The sequence below is a fragment of the Heteronotia binoei genome, chromosome 1, assembly GCF_032191835.1.
Source record: "Heteronotia binoei isolate CCM8104 ecotype False Entrance Well chromosome 1, APGP_CSIRO_Hbin_v1, whole genome shotgun sequence".
Taxonomy (NCBI): domain Eukaryota; kingdom Metazoa; phylum Chordata; class Lepidosauria; order Squamata; family Gekkonidae; genus Heteronotia; species Heteronotia binoei.
This window is the reverse complement of record NC_083223.1, coordinates 27112705-27125746: the sequence shown is the minus strand read 5'-3', so window position 1 is coordinate 27125746 and position 13042 is coordinate 27112705. Positions and strand designations below refer to the sequence as shown.

Genomic DNA, 13042 nt, shown 5'->3' with positions numbered 1-13042 from the left:
TGGAAATTTTTCCATTTGTAATCCCAACAGCAAAGTCTCTGCTACTTTCTTAAAATCATATCCCAAAATTTGAGATATTTCTTGTTGTATCATCTGCCAAAACTTTTTCGCTTTTCCACAAGTCCACCACATATGGTAAAAAGAACCTTCATGTTTCTTACATTTCCAACATCTATCTGACATCTTTTTACTCATCTTTGCCAGTTTTTTCGGAGTCATATACCACCTATACATCATCTTGAAACAGTTCTCTTTAATACTCTGACATGTTGATATTTTCCTCGAGTTCTTCCAAATATATTCCCATGTATCCATTTGTATTTCCTTGTTTACATTAATTGCCCATTTAATCATTTGAGATTTTACTACTTCTTCTTCTGTAGACCATTTCAACAATAATTTATATATTTTCGATATTAATTTTTCATTATCTCCAAGCAGAACCTTTTCCAATTCCGTTTGCTCACATCTAATTCCAACAGATTTAATATCATTTTCCATCAAGCTTTTTATTTGTTGCATTTGAAACCAGTCATACTTGTTATTTAACTCTTCTGCAGATTTTAATTCAACTTTATCACCTTGAATCTTTAGCAGTTGGTTATATGACATCCCTCTGTCTTCATCAGATTCAGCTGTTATTTTTATTACTTCTGCTGGCACTATCCATAGCGGCTTTCTTTTATCACCATATTTCTTATATTTTATCCATGTATTTAGTAAGTTATTTCTGATATAATGGTGAGAAAAAAGACCATCCATCTTATTTTTTCCATAGTACATATAAGCATGCCAGCCGAATTTGTTCCCATGAGCTTCTAACAATAAAAGTTTTTTATTTAACAGCCTCATCCAATCCTTTATCCATGTCAAACAAACTGCATCATGGTACAGTCTTAAATCTGGAAGGTGAAAACCTCCCCTCTCCTTAGCATCTGTTAACATTTTCATCTTAATCCTCGGTTTCTTCCCAGCCCATACAAATTCAGAAATCTTCCTTTGCCATTTGTTAAATTGTTTGCTATCTTTCACAATTGAAATAGTTTGGAACAAATACATTATTCTTGGCAGAATGTTCATCTTAATTGCAGCAATCCTACCCAACAAGGACAAATTGAGTCTATTCCATTTCATCATATCTTTATCCATCTTCCACCATAACTTTTCATAATTGTTTTTATACAAATCAATATTATTCATAGTTATTTCTAGACCTAAATATTTAACTTTAGAAGTAACTTCACATCCCGTCAAAATCTGCAATTCTTTCTGTCTATTTAGTTGCATATTTTTACATAAAAATTTCGACTTCTCTTTATTTATATATAGTCCTGCCATTTCTCCGTATTCTTTTATCTTAGCTATCAACAAAGGTACCACTTGTATCGGATTCTCAGTTATGAACACAATATCGTCTGCAAATGCTTTATATTTATAAGAAAATCTTCTTTCTCTCTTTTCAATCCTTCTATCTCTTTGTCGTCTTGTATTTGCATTAACAGAATTTCAAGAGTCATTATAAACAACAATGGTGAAAGCAAACATCCTTGTCTTGTACCTTTGCTCACCTTCATTTCTTTTGTAAGATCTGCATTTATACACAATTTTGCGTATTGATCCATATATATTGCTTTCGTCATTCTTATAAAATATTCTCCCAAATTTATTTTTTCCATTACTGCAAATATAAAGTCCCAGTTCAAATTGTCAAAGGCTTTTTCTGCATCTACAAAAAATAACGCCACCTCTTTTTCTGGATGCTTCTCATAATATTCTACAATATTTACAACAGTTCTTACAATATCTCTTATTTGCCTTTTAGGGAAAAATCCCGCTTGATCTTCCTTTATAAAATTGATCAAATATTGCTTAAGTCGTTCTGCCAAGATTCTTGTATATATCTTATAATCATTGTTTAATAATGAAATTGGTCTATAGTTCTTTACATTTGTGACATCTCTATCTTCCTTGGGAATCAAAGAAATTCCAGCTTCTTTCCAAGTATTTGGAATTTCCCCTTTTATTCTTATCGTATTCGTCAATTTTTGCAATTTTGGTACTATCTCATCTTTAAGAATTTTATAAAATTTAGTTGTATATCCATCCGGCCCGGGAGCCTTACCTACTTTCATTACATTTATTGCTGCTTCAATTTCATAAGAACATAAGAGAAGCCATGTAAGATCAGGCCAATGGCCCATCCAGTCCAACACTCTGTGTCACACAGTGGCAAAAAAAATTTATATATACACACATACTGTGTCTAATAGCCACTGATGGACCTCTGCTCCATATTTTTATCTAAACCCCTCTTGAAGCTGGCTATGCTTCTGGCCGCCACCACCTCCTGTGGCAGTGAATTCCACATGTTAATCACCCTTTGGGTGAAGAAGTACTTCCTTTTATCCATTTTAACCTGTCTGCTCAGCAATTTCATCGAATGCCCATGAGTTCTTGTATTGTGAGAAAGGGAGAAAAGTACTTCTTTCTCTACTTTCTCCATCCCATGCATTATCTTGTAAACCTCTATCATGTCACCCCGCAGTCGACGTTTCTCCAAGCTAAAGAGTCCCAAGCGTTTCAACCTTTCTTCATAGGGAAAGTGTTCCAGCCCTTTAATCATTCTAGTTGCCCTTTTCTGGACTTTCTCCAATGCTATAATATCCTTTTTGAGGTGCGGCGACCAGAACTGCACACAGTACTCCAAATGAGACCGCACCATCGATTTATACAGTGGCATTATGATACTGGCTGATTTGTTTTCAATTCCCTTCCTAATAATTCCCAGCATGGCATTGGCCTTTTTGACATTTTCAGTGAGTTATCTACTGTCTTGACATTTTCAGTGAGTTATCTACCATGACCCCAAGATCTCTTTCTTGGTCAGTCTCTGCCAGTTCACACCCCATCAGCTTGTATTTGTAGCTAAGATTCTTGGCCCCAATGTGCATTACTTTGCACTTGGCCACATTGAACCGCATCTGCCACGTTGACGCCCACTCATCCAGCCTCAACAGATCCCTTTGCAGTTCCTCACAATCCTCTCTGGTTCTCACCACCCTGAACAATTTAGTGTCATCCGCAAACTTGGCCATTTCACTGCTCACTCCCAACTCTAAATCATTTATGAACAAGTTAAAGAGCATGGGACCCAGTACCGAGCCCTGCGGCACCCCACTGCTTACTGCGAAGACTGCCCATTTATACTCACTCTCTGCTTCCTATTACTCAGCCAGTTTTTGATCCACAAGAGGACCTGTCCTTTTACTCCATGACTCTCAAGCTTTCTAAGGAGCCTTTTTTCTATTGGGTCATTCAAAATCTTTTTCATATACTCAGTCAGGGGTGCTATTTTAATATTTCATAAATACTCTTCCATTTTTTCTTTTTTGATTTTCACACCTTTAAATAAATTTGCATAATATTTAAAAAATTCTCTTTTAATTCTTTCTTGATCCACTAGCTCTTTTCCGTTTGCCACAGTTTTGTTGATAATTTTGTTTTCTTTCTTTTTCTTCAGTTGCCAAGCGAAATACTTCCCAGGTTTATTCGCACCTTCAAAGGATTTCTGTTGCAAACTTTTTAAGTTCCATTCTAGTTCTTTATTCAACAAATGTCTTACTTGGGATTGTAATATTGTAATTTCCCTTATCAATTTCCTTTTCCCTGGTCTTTTTCTTAGTTCCCCTTCTTTTTTCTTTATTTCATTTTGTATGTTTAACATCTGCTTTTCTTTAGCCCTCTTATCTTTATTATTCAATGTAATTAATAGTCCTCTCATTACTACCTTATAAGTATCCCAAACCGTCTGGAATTCTATATCATCGGTGTCATTTATTTGAAAGAACACTGTAGTTTCCTTTTCTAGAAAAGTCACAATATCTTTATCTTGTAGCAAGTCCTCATTTATTCTCCATCTTCTTGTTTTCTTTTGCAATTTTGTAATCCAACATATTGGGTTATGATCTGCACAAACCTTTGGTAGAATCTCCACTTTTCTAGTTATGAGGCCCAAGCTTTTAGAGCCCCATAACGTATCTATTCTGGAAAAAGTATTTTGTCTTGCTGAAAAGAAAGTATAGTCTCTTACTTCAGGATTAATTTTTCTCCAAATATCTTCCAAGCTTTCTTGTTTAACCAACTCAAAAAATGATTTTGGCAGTCTTCCTTCTTTATTATTCCTCTTTTGGCCAGATCTATCTATCTTATTTTGTATTGTTCCATTAAAATCACCCATCATCAGGATCTGGTCATATGACACTTCATCCAACTGTCGATTAATGTCTTTTTAAAAAAAAACATCTTTTGCTCCATTGGGCGCATATAATCCTAATAACAACATTTTCTTTGCATCCATCATCACTTCCACTGCTATATATCTTCCATCTTTATCTTTAAATATCAGTTTTGGTTCTAATTGTTCTTTGATGTAAAAGACCAAACCCCTTTTCTTTTGATCCGCCAATGAAAAAAATTCCAATCCCAATTGTTTATTCCACAAAAATTTGTAATCCTTTTGTTGTATATGAACTTCCTGTAAACAAATTATATTACATTTTTGCTTTTTAATCCAATGAAATGTTGCTTTCTGTTTTGTGGTGAATTTAGTCCATTTATATTCCAAGATAGTAACTTGTACTCCATTATGATGCAGAATCTTTATTCTCTTCAAAAAAAACTGTACCTCTCTTGCTCATTCCTTATTGTAATCCTTCTTCCACGTTGCTCAAAGCCCAAACCCTCGGGTAGTATCCATCTGTATCTCGTTCCCTCTGCACGCAGCTTCTCTGTTAATCTCTTGTATTTCTTCCTGTCGTTTATCACTTGTCTTGGCAGCTCTTTCATTATTTTGATTCTACTCCCTTCCACTGTCAGAGCTTTTTGGAAACTTTTATTTAGAATTTTCCCTGCCACATCCTTTGACCTTAGTCTTATAACTATATCTCTCGGTAGGCCTTTGTCTTTTGCATATGATGAATTAACTCTATAGACACTGTCCAACATGTTTCTGAATTTTTCAGGATCTTCCTCTAAATAGTCAGCAATTGTTTTCACCATATAATCCATTAAGTCAATTCCCTCCCCTTCAGGTATTCCTCTCAGACGCACTTGAGTTTCCATTAATCTGCAGTCATGAATTGTTACCTTCTCTTGAAGTTTTAATAAGGTGGAAACATGTACATCAACTTTCTCTTCAACCTCCTTGACCCTGTTTTTAACCATACCCAGTTCATCTTTAAAATCTTCAACTTCTTTTTTAAGGTCTCCAATATCCTTCTTAAGCTCTTTTTTGCTAGCTGTTATCATCTTCTCCACACCCTTCATAATCCTGGCTTCCATGGTATCAAACTGGCTTTGCATTTTGTCCAAAGAATGAGATCTTGCACGAGTTAATCTTCCTTCTGACAAACACCCCCCCCAAAAAAAAACTCAAAAGGCTCCAATTCTAAATCCAGCACCAAGTCCAGTAGCTTAGAACTTGCTGTTTAAAATAAGACTAATTTCGTCCTTCTCCTACCTTTCTGGGCTGAGATATTGATTTTTAACAGTTTTTGGCAATTTTCCCTCTTTCAAAATGGCGATTGTAATTTCTCTATGGTTAAAAATTCCTAGCAAAGACTTGCTCCTCTCACCTTCAGCTTTTACTTCCTGGTTCACTAAGCCCAGATCACATTCTCCAACTATCGCGGTCTTTACTTGTTATGTTGATTGCCAGTACACCTTTAGCTTTTACTTCCTGGTTCACTGAGCCCAGCTCTCATTCTCCAAATATTGCAGTCTTTAAATACTTGTTATGTTGATTGCAAGTACAGAGCCATAATACAGAAGCCTATGTCATTGACCACAGGTATTCAAAACAGTTTTCTTCTTTCCCAAATTCTATCAATGCCTTTAATTTAACAGAGTCCAAGTTTCAAAATTTCTTCTCCTCCCGTCGCTTTCTTTCTTATTCGAGCTTTCCCACCTTCCACTGTTATTTAGATTAGCTTAGAAATATCCCGGAGTGAGAGATAATGATCAAAGTACCTTAGCGGCTATGCTTTTTAAACTTCGGTCTTCTTAGTCTTTCGGATGTTTATCAGTCCCAAAAGAGAGTGAGATCCAGACAGGCTTAAGCCAATTGAATGGCTCTTAATCCTTTGTAGATGCTGAACGACGCTCCTTTTCCACACCGGATCTTCAAAGCTTCAGAAAAATCCCCTTTGGAATCAATCATCAGCTGAGATCAACGGCTCAAAGTATTTGCACGTAATCCTGGGCAAATCTCTAACTGAGAAATGCAGGCAGGGAGTCTGTTAAGGCTCCATACTACCCTGAACAAAGGATTAAATTTTCCTTTTATTCAGGAGACGACAGCTCTGTTGGAAACTCACACCAGAAGTTAAAGTAAAGGCCATTTGCGACACCCCAGTGCCCACCGACAAGGCCGAGCTACAGGCATTTCTCAGCCTCTTGAACTTTTATCATTCGTTCCTTCCCCCCAAGGCCACAGTACCCAAGCACCTCCACCGGCTACTGGACAAAAGGGTCTGGGCAAAAGGGCTAGCAGTTAAGGACCTTTTGACTTCAAATAGCGTGGTGGCACACTTCGACGAGAGGCTACCCATTGTCTTGGCCTGCGACGCCTCTTCCTACAGGGTCGGTGTCATCTTTGTGCACCAGATACCAGATGGCCATGAGGTCCTGGTAGCATATTACTCTCGGACTCTACAATCCCCTGAGTGCAACTATGTGCAGATTGATAAAGAGGGCTTGCCCATTGTCACAAGGGTTAAAAAATTCCATGACTACCTCTAAGCCCGGCCCTTCATGATCCAAATGGACCACAAACTGCTGCTTGACCTTTTTGCCCTGGACCACCAAATGCCCCAGATGCTTTTGCCACAAGTTCTGCACTGGTCCATCTTCCTGGCCAGGTATCAGTACTCTCTCCAGTACCGGCCAGGGAAGGTGATGGGTCATGCAAATGCCTTGAGCTGCCTGCTGCTCCCATCAGGAGATCCGAACCCTGCTCCAGCACACCAGATCCTATTTTTGAGTCCCTCCAGGACTGCCCCGTCCTCACGAAGGACATTGCATGCCACTCTGCCAAGGATCGATTACTCTCACGTATTTTGAACTGGGTGAGGAGGGAATGGCCCACCAGTTGGGTGGGCCCGGATTTTACAGCCTATGCATCTTGCTGGGATGAACTGTCTGCCCACAAGGGGTGCCTTCTGTGAAGAAGCAGGGTGGTGGTGTCCCCAGCCCTGCACCAGTGAGTCCTGACCGTATTGCACAAGACTCATCCAGGAATAGTGCGGATGAAGGCGCTCACGCACAGCTATGTGTGGTGGCCCAGGATCGATGACGAGATTGAGTCCTGGGTCACCTGGTGCCACCCCTTCCATGGGGTCCTTTCAGGGACAGACCTTCTTCTTCATTGTGGATTCCTACTCAAAGTGGCTGGAAGAAGCTCCCATGGTATCTACTTCCTCCCGGGCCACCGTTGGAGCCCTCCGCTGGGTTTTTGCAATACACGGCCTGCCGGACACTCTCATTTTGGACAATGGGACTGCTTTTACATAGGATAAATTCCAGGACTTTTGCGATTAGAACCTGATAAGGCACATCAGGTCCATGCCCTTCTACCCAGCCATGAACAGCCAGGTAGAAAGGATGGTGCGGATGGTGCGGATGACCAAGGAATCGCTCCTCTGCATCATTCATGGGGACTGTGATGCTTGCAGAGTTTCTCTTGGGCCAGCACACCACAGGCCACAGCTCTGTGGAACTCTTTATGGGCCAGTGTTTGTCCACACTTTTGGAACAGTTGCATCCAGACGAGGCCCTGTACCTACAAGAGTTCCCGGAGGTAGGTTTGCTACTGGGGACCTGGTCTATGCAAGGAATTTTTGGGATTTTTTGGATCCCTGCCTGGATCCCGGCCAGGTTCTAGGGTCAGTCTCCCATGAGGTGACCACGGAGGATGGATTCACTCTCAGGTGAGACATCAACCAACCGAGGGCTCACGCCATTCTGGAGGATGAGGTCAATGACTTCAGTCAGCCAGCTGCTGTGTCACCTCAACTAACCAAGCTGGCTGAACCCAAGGCCCTGGCTCCCACCCCCCAGGCCAAGTCGGCAGCTACTGAGGACTCTGTGATGCTGGTTGACACTCCAGCATCACTGGCCCCTCCACTTGCCATGAATGAAACCACCACAGCTCCTCTGCCCTTTCTGGCACTCAGGCAGTCCATGCTAGGGCTATTGGACGGGGAAGGAGGGATGTTGTGTATGTGGATCTATGTTGCCATTATCCATGTTGCCATTATCCATTAGCCTGGCTCATTGGAGCCTTAGGTCAGAGCTTGGGGACTCAGGAACAATGGATCAAATCCCTGTTGCCCTGCTCCAATCACAGGCCCCCTGCTGGTTTAAATGATCCAATGGTGTCCTAGCACGGGAACCTTGTATATAGTTGGCCCCGTTGGCCCAGTAAAGCAGTCTTCTAGTTCAGCTGTTACTGTGCTGCAACTAATAAAGAGCGCTATGATCACTGCAACCGCATCTCCTCATTGCATTGAACCCACTATTTTATATTTTCATAACACAAACAGCTTCTCTCACTCACACACACACACACACAGAGCCAGGGCTCTTTTTGTAGCAGGAGCTCCTTTTCATATTAGGCCACACACCCCTGATGTAGCTAATCCTCCAAGAGCTTCGAGGGCTCTTAGTACAGGACCTACTGTAAGCTCCAGGAGGAATGGCTACATCAGAGGATGTGGCCTAATATGCAGAGGAGCTCCTGCTGCAAAAAGAGCACATGGCTTTTCCTGCTCACTCCCCCCACCACAGCTTCAGTCTCACTGAAATTTAAAGGCACACATACACCTTCCAAAACAGAAGCAGTTGCAAGCTTCTGAACCTGCCTGAGATCTAAAGGCATATTATGGCTGTTTGGGCAGGGCTTCCCCCTGCTGGTCAGTTGGCTGGCAGTGGGGAGGAGCCTGCAAAACCAGGGGGATCCCCCACCCAGACCTGGGGACTGGCAACCTAGTCTGGACTTCCAGCTTCCCTTCCAAGTTCTGAGCCTTACTTCTGTGTCTCCCACTTGTCAGCGAAGGGGCATTGAAGTTTCAACAAGGATCAGTCTTGGCTTTGTTTAAAACAAAGTTTCCATTTATTGATTACAGCAATGCTATTCACTACACAGGTTCATTGATACTAATAACGAGAGGGGTGCAAGCATGAGCATTTATGGATACACATCAAAGCATAGGGGTTTTAAATCACTTCCCAGAATAAAACTGGGGCTCCACTGTTGAGAATAGCCAGTGCGCCTATCTGTTATCTCCCACCTACATAGTCTGTCTCTTCTCCCCTGCTGTGGCCTTGCTTGTCTCTGCCAGGCGCCTGGGAACCGGCTAGATGTTTTGCACTTCAAAAGGCCTTTGGCACCTCCGTTCCCTCCTCCCAGCCATCCTTCACATTCCTCTACAACACTGGGGTTAGTACAGCAAAAGTCATAGGGGCTTATTGGAAGAGAGTTACTTTTAAGCGAATGGCTGAAGCAGCACTCGATGACCGAGAGCCCTCCCCAATTAAAGAGAAACCAGGCGCCCCAGCGTGGCACGTTATCGAACCACGGAAGATGAAGAAGGTGAGCAGTCAAGTGCTGTTCATCACCCCGAAGGCCTCCTGGAACCCCAGAACTTCCACCACACTGATGGACGAGGAGGCGCAGAGACATGCAAACCTCCTCCGCACCCGGGGGAAATGGAGGACCGTGGGAGCCCGGACCGGCGGAGTGGCCTGGCTGGAGAAGGGGGGAGCCGGGAAGAAACCCCGTGGGACGAGTGGCGCCCTGACTCGGAGGGAGAAGATGGATGCGATTCCAGGGCCTCCTCCCCGAGGTGCGACCCAACCGAGGACCTCTGGAGGGAGATGGAGATCCTTGGGTGCGACCTGAGGCAAGAAATGAAAGCGGGAAGTGCAGAAGCAGAATGCTGCGGGAAGTGCAGAAGCAGATCAACCGAGCTTTGGCCCAGGCACCAGGGGATTCTGGCGGCCAAGCACCGTCAGTCCTCGCCCCACCGGCACCACGGGGGGGGGGGGGTGGCTGCGCCGGCGGCCCTGGCTGGAGCCGCTGCACCGAAGGTAAAGACGCGAGAGCTGGACATCACCTTCGATGGCACCCCCGACAAGGTGGAATATTTCATCCTCCAAGCCAAAAGTTACATGCATTATTGGGGGAACACCTTCCCGGACGAGCACAGCCGTGTGGCCTACCTCGGATCGAAAATGATGGGAGACGCCCAGCTGTGGTACGTAAGCCTCCACGAAGTCCATGGCCCCGAGGAGGCCACCGTGGCAGGTTTCCTGCAGGCCCTCCTATTCCAATTCGAGGACCCACTCCGAGAGACCCGGGCCATTGCCGTGATAGATGGAATCCGGCAGGGGGGCAAATCGATCAGAGAATACGCCCTGGAATTCCACAACCATTGCCGCAAAATAAGAGGCTGGAGCGAGGCTATGAAAGTTAGAGCCTTCAAAAAGGGGCTGCACACCGGGATACTGGATCGAGCCCTCCAGCAGGCATGGCTTGCCACCCTCGTCGGCTGGATCCAACTGGCCGGAGAGGTTGAGACCAACATGAAAGAGGTGGCCCTCCAGCGCCAGAACCACCAGAGCAAACCCAGCCGGGAGACCCGTCCGGCCCCTAAGGCAGAGCCCAAGAAGGCGCCGGGGGGGGCCGCCAAGCCCTTCTCCAGCACCCGCAAATGTTACCAATGCGGAGACCCAAATCACCTTGCTGCCAACTGCCCTGAGCGAAGCCGGGCGACCACCCTCGCAGTAAAAGCCCCCCCGAGCGGGGCAAAGAAACCAGCCAAACCGAAGGAGTCGGGCCGTAGCAGCACCGCCCTGTCGATGGTGCTTGACGAGGATTCTATAATGCTGGAGGAGCTGGGGGAAGATCCTTGGGAGATCGAGCCGGCGGGAAACGGGGCCGACCTGCACTAGAGGGTGCCCAGTGGCAGGTCCCGGAAAAAGCAGCACCACTACGGGTGAGAATATCAGGGGAACTTATGTTTGTCCCATTGACTTTATTAAATGAGACTGAAAAGATTTGTGCACGCCAGAGCCCTTATAGACTCAGGGTGCACACGAGAAATTATAACCCGACTAGTAGAAATGTTAGAACTTGATAAGGAACTGTTGCCCCAGCCCCTCGAGTTTGAGCAGATGGATGGGACTAGGATGAGGGGGAAGCCATGTACTGAGCAAACTCAGGAGGTCCCGATGGGCATAGACGATCACTGGGACTTAGAGGTGTTTGTGATCGCCCCCTCCTGCTCCTTCGACATCGTCCTGGGGGTGGGGTGGCTAGCCCGGCACCAACCGAAAATAGAGTGGGGGGAGCACACGATAGACTTTATCGACAGACGGTGCACCCACCACCTATGGAGGGGACCGTGGGGCCCGAAGCCACCCCCCAAGAATGAGAAACTCTGTGTAACCATAGAGGAAATAAAGACCATTCCCCGATAATATCGAGACCTGAAGGGGGCGTTCAGCAAGATCGAAGCCGATGAGCTGCTGCCACACAGGAGCACAGACTGCACTATAGAACTCATCCCGGGCCAGTCGCTACCCAAGGCAAAACTTTATTCAATAGGGTGGGCAGAGAAGGAGGAATTGCGCAAATTCCTAGACAAAAACCTACGCCGGGGCTTCATCCGCCCCGCCACGGCCCCCCATGCGGCCCCGGTGCTCTTTCGTAAGAAAAAGGATGGGAGTCTGCGACTTTGTACCGTATTTCGCGGGATTAATGGGATTTCCAAGATCAACGCCTATCCCCCTCTAATTAAAGATCTGTTAAGCGAAGTCTTGAAGGGGTCAATATTCACCAAGCTTGACCTTCGGGACGCTTACTTCAGAGTACGAATCAAGGAGGGGGACGAATGGAAGACTGCGTTCAACACCCCCCTGGGACAGTTCGAGTACTTAGTAATGCCCTTTGGGCTGCAAGGGGCTCCGGGGGTGTTCATGAACTTTATCAATGACGTGCTAAGGAAATACTTGTACCAGGGGGTGGTGGTGTACCTGGATGACATCATTATCTATTCCAATGATCTGCCCTCCCATGTGAAACTGGTCCGCGAGGTTCTAAGCACCCTATATCAAAACAAACTCTATGCTAAGCTGTCCAAGTGTGAGTTTCAGCAAAAGGAATTAGACTATCTGGGATTCCGGGTGTCGGGCAAGGGATTGGCCATGGACCCGGCCAAAATACAGGCAGTATTGGACTTGGAACCCCCGAGGACACTTAGACAGCTCCAATCCTTCCTCGGGTTCGCAAATTTCTATAGGTCGTTCATCCACGGGTTCGCCAAGGTGGCCCTACCACTGACAGACCTGCTCCAGACCAAGGGGAAGGGGCCCGAGGTGAAAAAACCCAGGGCCAAGCTTGCATGGACTAAACAGTGCCAAGAGGTGTTTGACACACTAAAACGCCTATTCACCAGCGAGCCGGTGTTGGTGCACCCGAATGAGCTTAAGCCCTTCGTGGTCCAATGCGACGCCTCCGACACGGCCGTAGGGGCAATATTAATGCAGAAGGACGGGGAGGGTCACCTACGGCCATGTGCCTACATCTCGCGCAAATTTTCAAATGAACAACGAAATTGGTCGGTGTGGGATAAAGAAGCCTATGCAGTCACGTTCGCCCTAAAAACTTGGCGATTGTGGCTGGAGGGCGCAAGGGTCCCATTTGAAATCTGGACAGACCATAAAAACCTGGAGGCCCTCACAGGGTGCCGAAAGCTAACGGGGAAACAAATTCGGTGGGCGGGATTTTTAGCTAAGTTCGACTTCACCCTGTGGCACATCCCGGGCTCAAAAAACTTCTTGGCCGACGCCCTCTCGAGACTTCCCCAACATGAGAGTGAGCGAGAGGAGGTAATAGACTCCCTAGTGCCCCCCAAAGCCGTGGCAGGGGTAGTGCAAACCAGGTCAAAGACCACCGCCCAATAGAAAGACCCTTGGGGGGGTA

The 13042-nt window shown here is 45.2% G+C and overlaps 2 protein-coding genes across 2 annotated transcripts in view; both read right to left on the bottom strand.

The window, feature by feature from the left end:
• Positions 1 to 13042, bottom strand: part of NPM1 (nucleophosmin 1) — a 454395-nt gene that overhangs the window by 310472 nt on the left and 130881 nt on the right. The gene's annotated exons all lie outside the window — the stretch shown is intronic.
• Positions 1 to 13042, bottom strand: part of FGF18 (fibroblast growth factor 18) — a 317528-nt gene that overhangs the window by 262726 nt on the left and 41760 nt on the right. The window lies entirely within an intron of this gene.